The sequence below is a fragment of the Monodelphis domestica genome, chromosome 4 (assembly GCF_027887165.1).
Source record: "Monodelphis domestica isolate mMonDom1 chromosome 4, mMonDom1.pri, whole genome shotgun sequence".
Classification (NCBI taxonomy): domain Eukaryota; kingdom Metazoa; phylum Chordata; class Mammalia; order Didelphimorphia; family Didelphidae; genus Monodelphis; species Monodelphis domestica.
In genome coordinates this window covers 76,361,087-76,379,933 of record NC_077230.1, presented here as the reverse complement: position 1 = coordinate 76,379,933, position 18,847 = coordinate 76,361,087, and the positions used below count along the sequence as shown (strand labels likewise).

The window sequence follows — 18,847 nt, the reverse complement described above, 5'->3', positions numbered from 1 at the left end:
AGATGAGTGAGTGAAGAGAAAAAAGGGAAGAGAGATCCCAGTAGAGAGCTTCAGGGGGACACCTATGGTTAGATGGATGACATGGATGAAGTTTCAGCAAAGGAGAGAGTATTCAGAAGGACAATGATCAACAGTGTGAAATGCCACAGAGGGATCAATAAAGTTTAAGGTTGAAAATTTCCATTAGATCTGGCAATTAAGAGATCACAGGTATTTTTGGATAGAGTAGATTGGTTATATATACATATCAAAGGCATTTAGAATAGAGTGAGAGGAGAAGAAGTAGAGAATTAGCATTTATAACATAGAATTTCCTTATGAAAACAGTTTCTCTTGGAGTAAAATGGAAGAGAAAATGACGTTATATTTTTTAAAGCAATTGTTAAGGCAATTAGATTAAGACAATTAGAATCTATTTGACATATTGGTTATTTTGGGGATGGACAACCAGTTGTCAGAATCAAATGAGCTAGTGTATAGAGTTAGTACTTCTGTAGCCCCCATGAAAGGAGATTCCCCTCCCCTATTGTAGATCTATGTATTTTTCAGTTAACAAATAGTAAGATAGACAGGTCCCAATCTGTCTCCCTTGGGAAATAAAAATGGAAACTCTTGCCACTATGGTAGTAGTCACAGGAAGAGGAAATCATTGGCTTGATGCATGAAATTGAGAAGTATGAATCCCTCTTCATTTCAAGTTTCTCATATTATACTTTTTCCCTGAGGCCTTCATTTTAGTTTCAAATATGCGCCTTGTCCTGACTGATAAGTACAGAAGTATTTAAGATGTAGGAGCTAAACACGATGACATCTAACATACCTATTCTTGTAGTTTACCAGTGGACCAAAATAATGAGAATCTGATTTCATCTTTTCTCTTTTTTAAAGGCTTTAGCATTCCCAAATTGACCTTGGGTTCTTTAAGTTATGCTTAAATACTTCAAAGATCAGTAATTTCCTTGTTGAGAATCTCCCAACACGGATCTCATCCTCTTTTTTCCTTAGTGGATAAACTTTGAGAGCAGCCATGGCCCCAGAATTTTATCACCCTGTGGCCAACTTAGTAATAAGCTATTTAAAGACAGAAAGCATACCTGACTGTATACAAAACCATCCCACATTGGCAGAGCCTGTGCTTAACTGGCATAGCCATCAGGAACCCAAGGCCAACTGCAAGCTACAGTGAAGCAACAGAGAAAGGCCATGGTGAATGACTATAAGGTATCTGAACTGAAGAAGTATATGGCGGTTTTTTGGTTGGTTGTTTGCTTTTTTACCTTAAGCATCTTAGGATGGACAGTGTAAAAATCACTCGTGTATGTCATTACAATCACAAAACAATGGAAATCCCCAACTGGTGTGGTATGAACCTGTCTTTCCATCTTGGACAGAGCTTTTGGACTCTGTTTAGCCATGGAGAACAGATACTGTAAAAAAAAAATTGTCATTTGACCTTTTTCAGATCACTTGAGTTTTCCTTTTTTATAAAATGAGGAAGGTGGACTAGGTGATATTAGAGATCCTTTATCGCTCTAAAATCCCAGTTTCTCAGTTCTTCAAATGCAAGATGTACATGTTGAAGCTTTATACCAAGTACTGGTATTTTTAAAAGTTGTTAATTTAACATTTTTGTCCCTTAATGATGTCACTCTCTTCACATAACTTTCTATTCTGATTCTCAACTGAATGTTTTTTTCTTTGTGCCTGTCCAATTTAATCTTGAAAGCCTGTAGAATTTTAGGCCGTTTGGGATCCTTTGTATCCCTTCTCTGAACCCCTTGAAATCTGCTCTCCCTAGATCTAGAGTACACATCAGGCTGTGACCACTTTTCTTCCCACTCTCTACAAAAAATATGGAATGATCTGTTATCTCAAGATTTGCATTCCCAGAAGCCCATTCTTCCTCCTTGGTAAGAATTTCTTTAGAAAGCCTTCCCCATCCCCTCTTTATTCTAGTGCGTTTCCTCTGTTAATTATTTCCTATTTATCCGGTGTATGGCGTGCTTATACGTATTTGCTGATTGTCTCACCCATTACACTGTGAGTTTCTTGAGGATAGAGACTGTGTTTTGTGTTTGTATTCCTAGCTCTCAGCGCAGTGCCTGGTCTTTGGCAGGCATATAAAAATATTTATTGAATGACTGAATCACATGCATTCTAAGCGATAACCTACTTTCTCTTGGTCTCTATGTATACTGGAAAAAAGTGTGTCGTAGACATATTGGAACATGTTTCTTCTTAGTATACCACCTTGGTCAATACCACTTTCTAAATGCTAATTAAACCTGGCTAACTAATTACTATCAAGTAATAGTTAAAGGGCTCGAGAGGCCTTTGGTAGGTGTCTGGTAAAATATAGAATTAGAAAGGCATCCCCTCCATCCCCTCAGTATAAACTGTAGAGCCCTGGGTGGACAGTCTTTGGGGATGGAGATTATTAGTGTCAATAAGGGTTAGGGAAGCTACTTTTCTTCCGTGTGCCTATTTTGTGCTCTGATCCCCATATAGATACTATATCAGCCATTCCAGGAATTTTGCTAGGATAAGGACATCTATGGGACATGCAAAATTCCCTGACCCTTTGACAAGTCCCAGAATTCTTCTCCAGGTCTAGTGCTGTCTCCACTGTGCTTCTAATTGGCTGATTCTCTAAAACTAGGTTATCTTATTTCTGATCTTTAAGAGAAACGAAGGCCACCTGGGCTGTGGCCTTCATGGTACTGTTTAATTAAGGTGCATGACTTTCATGACCAATATTTTAAAGCCTGTAAGCAATTGCTATCTCATTCATCACTGCATGGAACAAGGACAAATGTTGTTATTCTCAAACTAAGGCACACAGAGATTATGTGATCTACCCAAATTATATAATGAGTCAGTGAGTCAAGAATAGAACCCAGGAACTCTGTCTCTGAGAAGCTTAACCCACTATTCCTATTCTTTGAAGAACCTTCTTTTAGCAAGTTACAGAGTCATCACCTCTGAGATATATCGTTTGCACTTGGTCCTGCCTTATTCCTTACCAAAATATCATTTTGAGAGTAGATATATTAATTAGGAGACAAAATGATCAAAGGAAAGTATAAACCGAATATGAGTAAAGGGATGTGGATCAGACTAATAGTGACACGAGGTCTTTGGTTTAGATGGAAATTGAGAACAGACATGAAAAAGAGGTAGAGACAGTATTCAGCCATCCCAGAGGCAATTAAGCCTATGTATAGTGGACTGCAGAGTCATGTGCTTTCACTCACATCCTACCCTAATAACCTCTCAGCCTTATCACCCTAGAAATTTAGCCTATGTCCTGGCATTACGGGAATTCACCCAACCCTTTTTTAAGAGTTATTCAGACCCCAGAAAGAAAAGTTCTTTTCGACACTTGTGAAAGCAGTCCTCTATCAATGTGTGCCTCCCTTCCCTTTCTTTTCGTCTTCTTCCCTATCACATTTCTTCATTCACTGAGCACTTTTTTGCGTAGGGTTTTATGTTTTGGACACCTTAGGATTCTAGTTGAATAAGACAAAGCCTCTTTCCTCAAGAAGCCTCTGGTCTAGTCGGGGAGCTGACATGTACACAGACAACCACAGTACAGGATAAGTGAATGAGGGGGACAAATGAAGTATTATGGGGAGGGGGTTTGAAAGAGGGTAAGATAAAAATAAGGTAGTGATGATGCCATGGCCGTGTCTGCTTTAAATAAGTGCCATGCTCCTGAGTTAAAAGCATTCCATCAGAAGCCAATGAAAAATGTGGGACCCGCATGTTTGAATGTTTAAACAGGTGCACACTGCACCGATCTGGCTAAAGAAAGGCAGTCTCTTCCTTCCAGAATGAATATCTGATGCTGAGGGGAAAGAGACTGTGCCAGCTTTAAATAATGGAGCTCTGCTAAAAGATGGTCCAGGTGATTCCTTAAGTCCTACTACCTGATGGCTAAGCCACCTGCCTCCCTCTTGTCTCTATTCTTATCAAGAAATTGATTTAATAGATTCAAGATATTATTAAATAAATTACATATTAATATTATATGTCCTCTTTGAATCCAAGTGGCAATACAATAGAATTTCATTTTATAAATAACACCTTTCCTGCTAACACCACAGGGCACAGTACAATAGAATCAAAATAGAACACAAATGCTGTAATCAAATGCAGACCCCAGGAAGGCTGGTTAAAAAGGCATGTGCTAGTAAGAACAAGCGACAGTGTAAGTATAGTGGGTCACAGGAGAAAAGCCAGCTGAGCACACGGGCACAGTCAAATAGAATGGATTTGCTCGTCCATTTCACAGTTGCTCACTGACCCAAATGCCATCCCCTCATTTTGTGTTTAGACATAGCATAGGGTCCCCTCATTCTTTTGCAGTCATCAGAGATGACACTCACAAAAGAAACTCTCAAAGGCAACCTGCAGCTGTAGTAAATGACTGCTAAAATGTGACCTGAATCAAATAAAAAATAAAAACGTAAAAAGCTTGCCTTGTTTGATACAATCACCAGCTTGGATGTGGTTTTCAAAACGGTATGCCGGGGATGGTGATATTTAATTTTCTTATGGCAAGATTTTTAAGTGGACCAAGTCTGGATGGCTCATTAGATAACAGTGTCCAGCCTAGAGTCAAAAAGATTCATCATTCAGAGTTCAAATCCAGCCTCAGACATTTACTATGTGACCCAGTTCGCCTCAATTTTCTCTATCTGTAGTTCATCTATAAAATGAACTAGACAAGAAAATGGCAAACCGCTCCAATACCCTTGTACGGGTCATGAAAAGTCAGACATGACTGAACAATAGCAAAGTTTCTTTATGATATCCTTAACCCAGTGTTTTCATGTGCCCCACAACTTTAGTGTTCTTATTCCTACTGGAAGCACCCAACTTTCCTCAGGATTCTTCATCTTTTCCGCTATCAAAATGTGCTTTTCAGGAAAGGATCGGACATCAGTCATTTGTGCTTAGTGCAGTGGTTCTCAAAAATGTGGTCCAGGTCCTGGGGGTACCCAAGGTCAAATCTATTTTTGTAATAATATTAATTTTTATTTCTACTACAGCTGATCCACTTAAACAAAAGTTGTTGGGGGAGTTCTCAATAATACTTAAGAGTGTAATGTGATCCTGAGATCAAAAAGTTTGAGAATTGCTACTCTAGCATGAATGTAAATATATGCATTGCTTTATATAGAGGAGGTCTTTTGGAGAACTAGGGTACTACTGAGGTTCTTGGAATTGTGTAATGAGAATAGGACTGGCAGTGATCAATAAGTACCTTAAAGACTAGAGCAAAGTTGATTCATCTTCTGCATCTTTTGGAATGTTGCCTTGACATGTAACATGGGAGAAAGAAAATTAAAATGAAATCGCATTAGTCCTATTAAAGATATGTAAATTTTCATGAGATGGAAATGATAAACCAGACATAGTACTGAACATCTGTTATACATATTTACTAGTGTGAAATAAAAATCTTTCAGATAAGAAACCAAAAATTAAGTAATTGCAAGGGGGGACAAATATTGATTTTCAGAGACTGTGAAAAGGGAAATATTGATAACTGAGTCAAGTTCCCCATCCTTATTTATCTGTTTATAGCTTTGACTATCTAGTGTTGCCTTTTTTTAAAAAGAAAAAGGTGATTATATTAATAGTTTAGGGTTACAACACATTGTCACATCCATTATCTCATTTTATTCTCACAGCAATTCTGTGACGTAGATATAGAAAATGAATGTTAGAGCTGAGAGGGATTTTAGAGATCATCTAGTCTAATCTCCTTATTTTATATATTAAGCAACTAAAGCTGAGAAAGAAGAGGCAATTTCCTGAGTTACACAGTACATTAATGGTGAAGCAGGATCCAGAATCCAAGTCTCCTGACTTCTAATTTAGTACCCTTTCCAAAATATATCATTGCCTTCCCTTTTTTGCAAGTGAGAAAACTGAGGATTGGAGAGATTAAGTGATGTTGTCACATCCTGGAAGTAATGGAGTGGGATGCCTAGAAATCAGGGGTTTTCTAATGTCTGAGTCTAGTGTTCTTTCCATTACACCAGTGTGGTTGCCTCTCAGGTGTGAACTCCTGTCTATCATGTAACTAAGTCATTGGGGAGTTTTTTGTTGATCCATTTTTTCATTTCTAAAATGTGAATGGCTGAATGATAGAGTGTAGATGACATTTTGTTGTTTCGGTTGTTCTGGTAGTATTGAAAGAGGAAGGCACTGTGTAATTACAAGTGGTCTGGGCCTTTTTGCTGTTGTTTGTTAGTTGGTTGTTTGGGTGGGTGGGTGGGTAGGTGGTTGTGAACTCTTCTGCTGACTTCTAATCAGATCTGTTTGCCTGCACAGATAAGGCAGTACAGATGAGTAACAGTGAACTAACCATTCTGAATGGAGTTCAACAAAGTGAGTTGTTCATAAATATGACTATGAAAGGGTCCACTCTGGCTTTCTTGGGAAATGAAGGCAGAGGGAGGGAAGACAGAGGGAGTGGCAACTTATTTCTCTGTGACTTGGATTAACATTGACATTATTTCCCCAAGTGGAGACTTGCTAATAAAATGCTCCAGTCTTTCTGAGAAATGACAATTGTACTATCTGATCTTGAAATGAGGAAATACTAATGAGGTTTTCATATTTTACTTCCGTGAACTTTTAAAAATCAAAGTTCTTTAAATTCTATTTTATTTTATTGGAAATGCATTTTATGATGGGATGCCAGCTATACCTCAGCCCCTGATACTTTTTTTTAGATTTGAAGGTATATTCTTTTGGAACAATACTACAGGATTAGTAGTTTAGATTTTTATGTCTTTAGAGCCATGGAATCAATCAATGCAGCTTACACAGTGTCAGTTACCTATGAGACTGGAACCTAATAACTAAGTAATAATAATAGCTAAAATGTATAGAACACCTACTATGTGTCAGGCACTGTGCAATTTATTTTAATTTTTGCAATTGTTATCTCATTTGATTGTCTTAGCAACCCTGGGAGATAGGGGCTATTTTTATCCCCATAGAGGTTGTTTGGCTTGCCCAGCATCACAGAGCTAATAAGTATCTGAGGCTAGATTTGAACTCCAAGCTCAGGGGTACTCTGCCTTATGCTAGGTAGCTGCCTAACAGAGCATATTTGTTGCTTGGTGTTTTTTCTCCACTCTTCTAACTTCCCAAAATAAGATCCTAAGAAGCAATCTCCAAGGGGATCTCCCCACCACATATAGTATATGAAAGAAAATTGCTGCCGATTGATGACTTTCCCATAACTAAATATGAGCAAACCAGTCAAATGCTGAAGAACAAATTATCAGAGCCATTATGTCAACAACCTACCAAAAAAATCCCAACAGCCTTTCTTTTCTCCAGAGCAGGCTGCTGTTTAGAAGGCAGATGAAATATTAAAAGCTTCAGCAGTGAAAAAAGAGAAGAGAAGTGGGTCCTACATCAGAAGTTATTAGTAACCTGTGAAAAGAAATGCTGAAAAATGGCAGCTACCAAATTAAAACTGGGAAACGGGGCACAAATGGGAGATTTCAAAAAGTTTGGAGGGAAATAAATGACAGATTGTCCTCCTGGCTCTTATTACTGTGCAATTCTAAAGCCCACTTGGCGATTGATGATGGAGGTGAAACAAGAATTGCATCAGTGCCAATGCCAATCCTCAGATCTGTAGTCAAGAGTGTCTGTGATGATGACCAGGATCGATTGGAAAAAGGAGCTGGGAGATGGTAGCCTTTTTTAACACTATCTAAATTGGAAAATCTAGAGGCTCTTATTCTGAAAGACTGTCTCTCATTTGTGAATTGGCCCCTCTGCTCCACTTTTGTATTGTAGGCTTCCTTGATGCTGGAGCAACATTAAACACCCTATATTGGAAAGTCGTGGTTAAACTCTTAAATTTGAAAGGTCTTTCTGGGTATTATTAGTGTATATGAGTCAAAATACATTGGAAAAGGGGAGAGAAGAGAGAGAGAGAGAGAGAGAGAGAGAGAGAGAGAGAGAGAGAGAGAGAGAGAGAGAGAGAGAGAGAGAGAGAGAGAGAGAATCATTTCCAAGTCACTGATTGACACAAAATCCATTGTTAGAGAAACTTTGCCAGTGGAAATTAAAGGCAAATATACAAACCTAGAGCTGTGTGGTTAGAGTTGTAGCAGAATGCAGAGTTCAGGCATCTATATGCTCCTCGGACATAATCTTGCATAAGTATCTTATGTTTTTCTTTTACTTCCTCTAATAAGAATATGAATAGAGACTGGAATTGTGATTTCATTGGCAGAAGGCCCTGAGGAAATTCCTTCTACCCATGCAGGTTGGCACTTTCTCTTCAATTTATATAGTCTTATAGAGAGTTGCTAAAATTACTGATTGTTTAAATGACTTGTCCAGGGTCATACAAATTATATTTTGTTATGAGGCAGGACTTGAATCCACTCTTTCCTGGCCTTGAGACCAGCTCTCTCTCTTCTATAGATACTGCCTCTTTTCCCCACTCCTCCTCAAATAAAATAATGTAAAGTCTAAGAATTTTTAAATTCAAAGAGTTTAGATAATTTGGTTATCAAAGCTCAAATGATTGGTTTTATCAGTTGGCTTATTAGTATGAGTGCTATGGTGGTTCTTATCACTTAAATAAACCTGACTTTCCCTTTCCATCACCTCAGGAAGCTATATCTTAAAAGTCATCCAGGTAAGGTCAGTCTATTGGTTGGTTTTATTAAGGTCTGAATTGTTGAAACCTACTCAAACTTGTGTAGTGCTCCAGTCAGGTGGCTGTGTGAAACATGTTCTTCAATCTGTGGAATAGAGAATTAGTTTTAATCATTAAACCAAATACGTTTTCCCTTACATGGAAGAAGAGAGTAATTTAAGGTTTTCCATGAACATAAAGGGACCATGCAAAAAAGATCTACTGATATGATCTCCAGTAAAGTAATGGCGAAAATATCTAAGGAGACACAATTGTTGTTATTTTTCCCTCAAAAGAGCAGCTGGAAATTAGAGAATCTGAAAATGTGATGAAAACTGCAGATGGAATGTTTGCATGAAAAGTGATCATACCTAGGAGAAGGCTCAGAAGGGGGTCAGCCTAAAGTTGGAAATACGGGCCAATCTGAAATAAGAAACTGTAATAACTGACTAAGTCTAACAAAATTATCTTGCCACCGCTCTTCTACAAAGACACTAAGCCAAGCAGACTGACTAAACTAACCTCAAGTTAAGAATGACCACTCTTGTGGGAGGCATCATGGAGAGTGGATCCGGATCTCAATTATATAATAATAGCTGCTGGGTGTCAGCATTCATCAGCCAGATAATCAGACCTACAATTAATCAATTTGGTTGGGATGATCAATTGGACCAAGTTTTCCTCTTTAACAAAGACCATCATTCACTGCTTCCCTGATTTCGCTTTTATCATATTACCTTTAAAGAAGCCTCTTCAAATTCTTTTTTTCTTTTAAGTTCTAGTGTATGGGATAGTTGCAGGGTATAAATTGCTCTAACATAGTAAATATTCCAAATTGGATCAGCTTTGTGGGATGATTTTTTTTTTTACTAAAACATGCCTGGTTTTTCACTTCTGCCTAATTTTTTAAAAAGATGGAAAGATGATTGTGTCTCATAAACTGCTCTGAGACGGTTAAGCTCACCATGGGACTCTGTGGGTTTTTCGAAAAATATTTTTATATGTTGAGATAGTAGAAGGATGCATTCTTACCCAATTTGGGGGGTAGGGGAGAGTTAGCAACACTAATATTCCAGGAGAATGAATAAATAAGGATGGATCTTCACTTCAACTTGAAGAGTTCTTTGAAGAAAATCATAAAAGTAAATATATGCTTTAAAAAGAAAAAACAATCCAGGTTTGAACCTTCCACAAAGCTCTATCAGTGCCCCCTTTTTCTCTGACAGAGGCGCTTTCTGCTACTCCCTTTGTATCAGTTAGGCATTTCCCCCCTACAGCTCCTACACATTTGATGTAAAAGCAGATGAGGCAACATCATTTTGACCTGCGATATCCCCTAATGTTCCAGAGCCAAGCCCTCCTAACCGGGCTATTTTTTTTTTTTGATTCACTTCTTTTCTGACCTAAAACACCCCTGCTATTCCAGTCCTTGGCCTTCATGTACAGAGACTGCTGACTCATACTGAACTGTGCCAAACTGTGCAGTAGTGTAATGATGTGGACAAGAGTCGAAAGACTAGAATGAGATCACCAAACTCATTTCACTTGTTGCTTACGGTACAGTCCAGCATGAGCTGTAAATGTAGGGACCCCAGGCTTCTAAGCAGAAAGGGTAAGTAGACTCAACACATGTACAGAGTCCCATGGAGTCTCTCGCAGTGGCGAAGCGGGCCAGGGTGTGGGAGGCTAGCTTTATCACATTGGGGCTAAGGGCATTCCAATTCATCTGGAGTTTTCCTTTGTCCTCCCTTCTTCTCTTTTCCTTCCTCTCTCCCTCCTCCCTCCTACTCCCCAAACTTCCTTTCTGAAAATGTCTGAATTATACAGCAATGATCCAGGCAGAAATTAAATTTTGCTAATAAGCTGCCGCCGCAAGAAATCCTGGAACAGTGACATTGTTGAAATTGCTCAGTTTAGTTTGTCTACTGGGAACTCAGATGAATTTCCCAACAAAATTTGAGGGTGGGGTAAAGAGGGACTAAGATTCTCTTGATTTTTTCTTCTGCTTTTCTCCTTTCTTTTCTGAGGAGGTAGTTTCAGGAGACATGGCTGCATTCTGGTGTGGTGTAAAGTTTTCCGTCAGGAGACAATAATGTACATTCCTCTGGCAGGACGGGATGGATTTTTTTGTTTCTTTTGCTGTTGTTTATTTATAAGACATTTCCTCTCGGTTAGTGGAAGTTAGATCGTAAGAGGCTCCAGTGATTTTCCTTCCACCTCCCCTCCCTAATTTCTGTGCCTCAGCACTCTGGAACACTGTGAACTCTACAAACTAATCAGAGCAGGGAGCTTAACAGCCAGGCCTCTTACACTCTCAGGAGACTGTGCTCTGATTCTTATTCGTCACCCCTTGGATCAGGAACCACAGTCCTGGTGAGTGGTGAGGTTCCAGAATTTGATATGTCAAGGATTCTATTCTTGGTGTGTCTCTGAGGCAAGCAGGAAATAAAGGATTTTTGTGTTTTGCTTTGTTTTTTTTTTTTTTTTAAAGAGGAAAAAAAAACACAACTAAACAATCAAATGTGAAGATGGAGATCTTAGTCGGCACAGCTGAGACTACTTTTATGATCACCAGGGCCATGGCAGATCCTTAAAACTCATGCTCAGGATGAACCTGCATGGGTAGGTTTCAGGCTGCCTCTGATGGATGTCATCCTTGGCATCACTAACAAGATGCTTACAGGAGTCAGGAGGACTGGGTGAGTGTAGTGGTTGGGGTTGGGGAGAGTGAGGAGGGGATTCATTCTTCACTTGGATTTTCTCTTTGCCAACTTTTCTTGTCTCTGTGTTCTAAGCATTTATATATGCTCTGAATACCTGATTGCCCAGTCAAGCAGAAAAGGAAAATTGACAGTGAATGAATAGTATTTCACAGGATTGTGAGGAAAGCACTTTGTAAACCTTAAAGCCCAGTACGGTATGAAGTAAGCTATGAAAAGAATACTGTTCTTATGAAGACCATCTTTAGGAGTAAAAATATCTCAAGAGGTTTAACATACTGGGGTGCTGTGCTATTTTCTACTCCTTCAGTAGGGAAAAATAAACTTCCCCTTCTTTCGTTTTTCCCTTGTATTTGTGATATTAAACAGAAGGGGAAAGGAACCTTGTCATTACTTAAGAACGGTTTCTTTTATACAAATGGGAAATTATCTCTGTTGCAGTGAAGTGTCAACCCCCTTGCATGGAGGCCTGGTGTGACAGATTCTGATGAAGTATGGTTTGGGAAATGATGAAGGAAGAATTAAGATGGAATAAGGATAAATATTATCAGGTCTGGTTTTTTACTAGCCGAGACATCCAAGAGATTAAGCCACATATACTATTCTCTTCTTTCTTTATCCTTTTTAATAGTTTAGACCCTCCCCAGAAGGAAATTATATTGGAATATGTTTGCAGTGGCTCCTACACCATCCATGTTGTCAATGAATTTGTCTCGCAGAGATATTTGATCTTCCTATGTTGTTCTCTCTCTAGTACAATTTCAAGGACCCGGCATGTTCCCAACTATTAGGAGCAGGAAGAGAATAAAAACATGGTGGCAGTGAAAGCATTCGACTGTTGTGGTAGCATCTGAACTAAATTGCTGTTTGGAAGAAGGGAATCTTTTGATGTCTCCAATCTGGTTCTCATAGGCTAAAGCTTCCCAGAACCACAGCCCAGCCTGAAGGGCACTTAATTCAATGTTCTTAGATATTTGGAATTAGATGTCGCCTTATTGTTTTATTTGTCCTTGCTATTAACACTTGTCCAATATTACTCTTTCGTCCTAAGAGCTTAAAAAAAGCCTTAGAAATAGTTTTACACAAAGCCAGCTGCATACTATATGTCTGTGGTGCACACATATGTGTGTATATGTATATACATGTGTGTCTATATGGGGGGAGAGTCAATATTCAGACTACTACAATAATCTAACCTCTGTTTTGGCGTAACTTTGAATATAATTTATTTAGTTTGTGTATATACAGACATACTTTGTATAATATACCCTTCACTTATATATTATCATCAGGGATACTAAGAATAGCCTACATTAATAGAGTACTTTACAATTTGCAAAATGCTTGATTAACGACTGTACAAGGTAGCTAGTTGAAGACGTATTGAGTTCCCCAGTTTATAGCTGAAGAAACGGAAGCTCCAATGGCCCAAGGGACTGGCCCCCAGCCCCCAGCTAGGAAAGGGCAAGGACTGAGGCTCTAACCCAGTTTTCTGACTCCATTGAGCTATGGTGTTGTTGCGTGGTAACATTTTAAAATTCATTCTAACCAATCTGTTACATGGCAAAAACCCTTCCGTAACATGCTCCAGCCATGACGTTGGACCCTGTGGAACAAAAAGGTTTGTTAACGTCAGTTGTGTAGACCCAGTAGACAATCGTAGGCTGGGTGTGCCTGAACTCCCACTGGGTTTTTAAGTATGGGAAAGCAACAAAGATATTTTTAATTAACTGTGTTGTTTACTGAATAAAAAAGCCTTAATAGGAGAACAAGTTAAAAATAAGAAAAATATTGTTTAAAACAATACCACTTGTCCTATGCCCAGCAGTATCGACTCCTGCCTAGGGCTTGTGCCTGCCTCTGTCATCACTCAGACTTTACTCGTCTCCCAGATGAAAGGGACTGCAGTCTACCAAAGCCAATCCCAGAATGGCCAAGTAGTACCATGTGGATGATGAACCAGAATTTTAACCTTTTGAAAGTGGGTTACTGTTTAATTCTCTTCATGCTTCTTGAAGTATGTTTTTATGGGCATCTTTAAACATACCCTAAGGAAATACAAAATGAATGTCCGACAGTTTGCCTCTGGAGATGACATTTCAGAATGTGATCTGCCCACCGAGATTCTCCAATTGCAAGACGTGGGAACTTCGCATGACCACAGAACTCTGTAAGCAAACCGAGTAAGGGTGTGAGTGACAGGAAGGGCTGCTCCGTGTCCAGGAGGAAACACTCCATTGGGAAGTCCAGACCCCAATGTATGTCTTTCCCTTCGAGGACAAATACAAAAGTACAAGTATAAGATTCTTCATGAGGCACTGAGCTTAATTAAGTGTTCAGACCTCTACGTTGGTTTTACCTGGCTCCGCGCTATAGATTCTCCAATAGCCACTCCATCTCTGCCACTATTATTACCAATCACCACTATGGTGTAGGAAAAAAATACTCGACGTGGACTAAGAAGACCCAAGTTTGCCCACTCCACCACTGCCTGGCTGTATGAGCTTCATTACTTAGAATTTTAAATCATGAAGTTCATCATTCATAACAGTAGAATAATGATGCCTGCTTTACTGAGCTTCTAATCTTATTACAGAGACCCAATAGGAGGTGTGAATTCAAAACTATAACGTTCTATAGATTACAAAGCAATGACACATATACAATGTTACTAAAATAGTTTTACTATTATGGCTTAAGAATTTTAACCTAACTCTAGAATATAGAGAAGTAACACAGCATAGCAGATAGAAATCTGTCCACAGAACTAGGAAGAGCTGGGTGAAGTTCTGTCCCTGACACATATTTACCAGGTGACTCTGGAAAAGTCACTTATCTATCATTGTTCTGGATCATGGAGGTGCCAGCCTGAATTAGTGAAAGGAATTCTGTCATCCAGGAAATTTGTTGTACCATTGAAATAATAGATCTAATATCCATCCTATAGAATATACAGAGTATAAAGCCTCAGTTTTGTTTTTTCATTTTTACTTTAATTATATTTTAATTGTTATTTAAATTACACTTTTTCAATTATTAAGTATTTATTTTCTCCCTCCTCCTTCCTACTTCCTGACAAGAATGTAATAGAATAATAAAACTTTTCTAAGAAATAGTGAAATTAAACAAGTTCCTACATCAACTAACTCCAAAAGTGTCTCATGCTGCATATTAGTCCATCACCTTGCTATTAGACAGCGGGCTGCCTTCTTTATCATTATTTCTTCAAAATCATAGTTTTATATTATAGTGGCCAGAGTTCTTAAGTCTTTCAGAATTATTTATTTTGTAATATTGATGTATGAATATAAATCTTCTGGTTCTTTTCATTCCATTCCACTGCAGTTCATACAAGTATTCCCAGGTTTCTTGTAAAACCATCTCTTGATTCCTTACCTCAAGCATGATATTCATATACCATAATATGCTCACTGATTTCCCAATTATCAGTTCTGTCCCCCCCAACGCCACTTAGTTTCCAGTTCTTTATCACTATAAAGAGAACTACTATAAATATTTTGTATAAATGGGTTGTCTTCCTCTTTCTTTGATCTTATACTCTAGGTCTGGTGTTCATTATTGAATCCACGTCACTGTGGCATAGTTCCAAATTGCTTTCCTAATTAGCTGTACCAATTCACAGCTCCACCAACACTGTATCAGTGCACCTATTTTCCCCAAAGCCCCTCCAACACTTGTCATCTCCCTTTTTTGTTAGTTTTACCATGGTTATGACAATGAGGTAGAACCTCAAACTGGCTTTACTTCACATTTCTCTAATTATTAGTGATTTAGAGCATTAAAAAATATAGCTAGAGATAAATTGGATTTCTTTCTTTAAGAACTGATCATTTATCAATTAGTTAAATGTCTCAGTTCCTCATATATCTTGGAAATGATACTTTTATCAGAGAAACTTGTGACAAATATTTTCCCTAATTAACTCTCCCTTCTAATATTAGTTACATTGTATTTATTTGGGCAAAAACTGTTTTAGTTTTATGTAATCGAAATTGTCCCATTTTATATTCTGTAATCTTTTGTTCATGAACTCTTCCTCTATTCATTTATATGAAAGGTAATTTCTTTCTTGTATTTTTCATAATTTTAGTGTTCATTTTCATAAGCAGAATTGATGGAGATGCAAACTTTTATCATTTTTTATAGGAGCAGTCTGTTTAGTAAATCAGTTTGTCATAGATTTATCAGATCATATAAAGACTCAAAAGGGACTTTAGAGATCAACTAGTTAAACCTCTCATTTTACAGATGAGGAAACTAGGTTCTTAGAATGAGATTACTTGTCCAAGTAATGGATTAGAGCAAAGGTTCAAACTCAGAGCCTCTGATGCTGAATTTAGCATACTCTCCAGTGTACCATCCCATTTCTTTTACAAGTGGTCTCCTAAATTGCTTAGAAGGTAATACCCCAAAGATAGTGCTACCCTGTGATTCCCGTTCTCATATATATACACACCTATATTTATTGATTTTATTTTATTTCCAATTCCATTTTTTCTCCCTCACTCTACTCCCTTCCCCATCCATTGAGAAGGCAGAAAATCATAATACTTATTAGACATATATATTCATTGTGCATATGTGATTTACATTTTTAATCCAAGTTCAGCCATACTTTGAGGCAACGTACAGCAAAAAGGAAAAATAAAATAAGAATTCAAAGGGTGTGCACTTGTGTTATGTGGGACAGTGGTGTCATATTCACTTAGAAATGAGGACCACAATGGCATATGTAAGGATCCCTGAAATCCACATATTAAATTAGAAAACCACATATTAACATTATCAGTGTTCTACTACATTTTTATTTCTTCTGTCAAACATTTCCCAATGGTATTTTAATCTGGACTGTTGCTTGCCACATGTTTGACACCTTTCAGTAAGGATAGGCATAGTGACTAGAGCTATTTTCGTTGGCATAGAACTCCCAGGTGAGGAACTGATGCAGGTCAGCACCTTCTCTTCAATTTATAATGTTATAGTGGTAGAAAGTTCCCTAGATCACTGAGAGGTTAAGCAGCTTGATCATATTTATGCAGCCAGAATGTGTCCATTTTCACTTGAATTTAGGTCTTTCTGGCTTCTAGCCCAGCTCTCTCTATCCTACACTGTCCTGCCTTTGATGATCAGGAGTTTCTGTTTTGTAACTAGCAAAAGATAACCGAAAAAACAAAGTTTGATCTTCTAAGCATATCGATTCATTAAGTAGTACATGCCAGTTGCCCAACAAATTGGTACCAAACCCCTTCTTCAGCTTCAGCCTGGACTCTGAGTAAAGGGGGAAGACAAACTTTTTATACAGATAAAGAATGACTCAAATAAGACAAATTGATTAAAAGGAAATAGTACAATATTAAGTAATATAATTTCTAATTGAACAAAAGTTTAGGAACCATCCAGGTTGGGAAGGGGAAAGTGCATAGGTTCAGTTCCCTGCAAGAGCCATCCCCCTCCTCCCCAAGTCTCTGTAAACTATCAAAGGAACTTAGAAACAATAATCGATTGATCAGTGTGGGGTTCATCATCAGTTACGACCTATGAGTTTGTTGATATGTACATTGTGAGAAAACTCCTTACATCATTCTTAGTGTCTGACTGTGTTTCTGGTCACCATTAGCTGAACCTTTGGTGAAGGATCCCTCAACAGAGGGACCGGGGGTCCAGTTTCCCAGGTCAAACAGTGCAATAAGGCTTTCTCCCAGTTCCCACAATGGAATAAAGTTTGCTCACAAGATGGCATGTGGCCTATGATTGATTAGAAAGGGAGCTGAGCTAGCTGCACAACTAAGTCACAAAATGGAGTCAGTGTGGTTCACTGGATTCCCACAATTAACTCCTTGCTTCCCGACCTCCTCAATGCCTTCCATTTTCTCCGTTTTCCTCAGAGTGTGTAAAATCATGTAACCACAGACAGGCACGGCAGCCTATACGTATATACACGTGCATATGTAACCGGAGGGTCTAGGCGTGTGCATTTCACTATTGTGAGAGCACCAGGCTATGGGATGTGGCCGGTACCAACGCTTCTGGGAGAGGTCATCTTGGCCAGGTCCTCATAGCTTCTCCCAGCTCCGTGAAAGCCTCCTCTTGCTAGTACTACAGGGGTGGCCTGCCCCATTACCGATCATCCATGTCCTTGATGATCTAGGTTGCCCAGCCTCTTGTAAGCCAGTCATGATGCTTCAGCCTATTCATGGCGGCCATTCATCTCCATCCCACCCTAAATGAATACGAACGCCCCGTCAGCCAGGCAAACCTTGTATTAACGTGCCTTAAACACTTTTTTAACTCAATACAACTTTAAGGGACACTGCTTCTTCTCAGAAATTTGGTATAAGTAAGCAGTATTTATAAAGGACGCAATGTGGCTAACGAATACTATTCTCAGAGCACTTAGTTGATGCTTAGTGAATGATTTTGAACTGAATTGAATTCTTTCCAAGCATAGTTGTTGGCATAGCAATTTAATACCACTATAAAATAAATTGCCACATATGCAAAATTGTTAGAAATCAAGTGGAACGATATTAAACCGTAGATATTTTAAAATACAGATAATTTAATTTAGCATTCTGTTGCAATAAAAATACACATGTGTAAATTTAATATAAAGTCACCAAGGGTTTTTATGACCGTTATTTTTAATGCATTCTTCAAGCTCTAACTAAGATTACAATTCCTCCAAGAAGCCTTCCTTGATCACCCCAGAGGAAAATTATCTCTCCCTTATCAACATTTATCTGTATCATTCATTTTCTCCACTCATGAAACACTAATGTCATTCTTTGTATTATAGTTGCATATGTACTATAACAATAATCCTAGCTCATAATTTACATAGTGCCTTCTTGACAACAATCCAATGAGGTAAGTAGGTGAAGTATAATAATAGTTTTGTTTGATTACTGGTATATTATATATATATGTACATAGGCTATATATAATAAATACACTTATAATGTATTTTAAAATATCCATTTTATTATTAAATAAAAATAGGCCCGAAGTGACTTATTTACTATTAAACATTTTTACCAATATATTACATATACATATATTATATAAAATATAATTAAATTATACAAAATATAATTATATTCATAAAATATCCATATTAGATTAATATAATACTTATAATGTTACTTACAAATTATATATATTTATATATAGTTTGTGTATTATGTAAATATTCATTTTATTAAATGATAATTATATGTATTACTTAGAGTAAAAATATATGCATTAGATGAGGTTAATAACACATTATTCTACATTACATATAATTATGTTATATGTTACATATTCTTATATGTATCATATAGAATATGCTGATTTATTGAATATAAAAGTATCCATTTTATAAGATGAGGAAACAGAGGCCCTACATGGCTTGATCCCAATCATATGTATTAGAACTCAA

The 18,847-nt window shown here is 37.8% G+C and overlaps 1 protein-coding gene across 32 annotated transcripts in view; it reads left to right on the top strand.

The window, feature by feature from the left end:
* ZBTB20 (zinc finger and BTB domain containing 20) overlaps positions 1–18,847 on the top strand; it is a 1,063,249-nt gene that overhangs the window by 685,153 nt on the left and 359,249 nt on the right. Inside the window, exon 1 of one of the 32 annotated variants that reach the window (XM_056797142.1) lies at positions 8,035–10,298. The exons of 30 other annotated variants lie outside the window; for them this stretch is intronic. The gene's annotated coding sequence lies outside the window, so the exon portion shown is untranslated. One more of the 32 variants, XM_056797144.1, reaches the window with a different exon arrangement.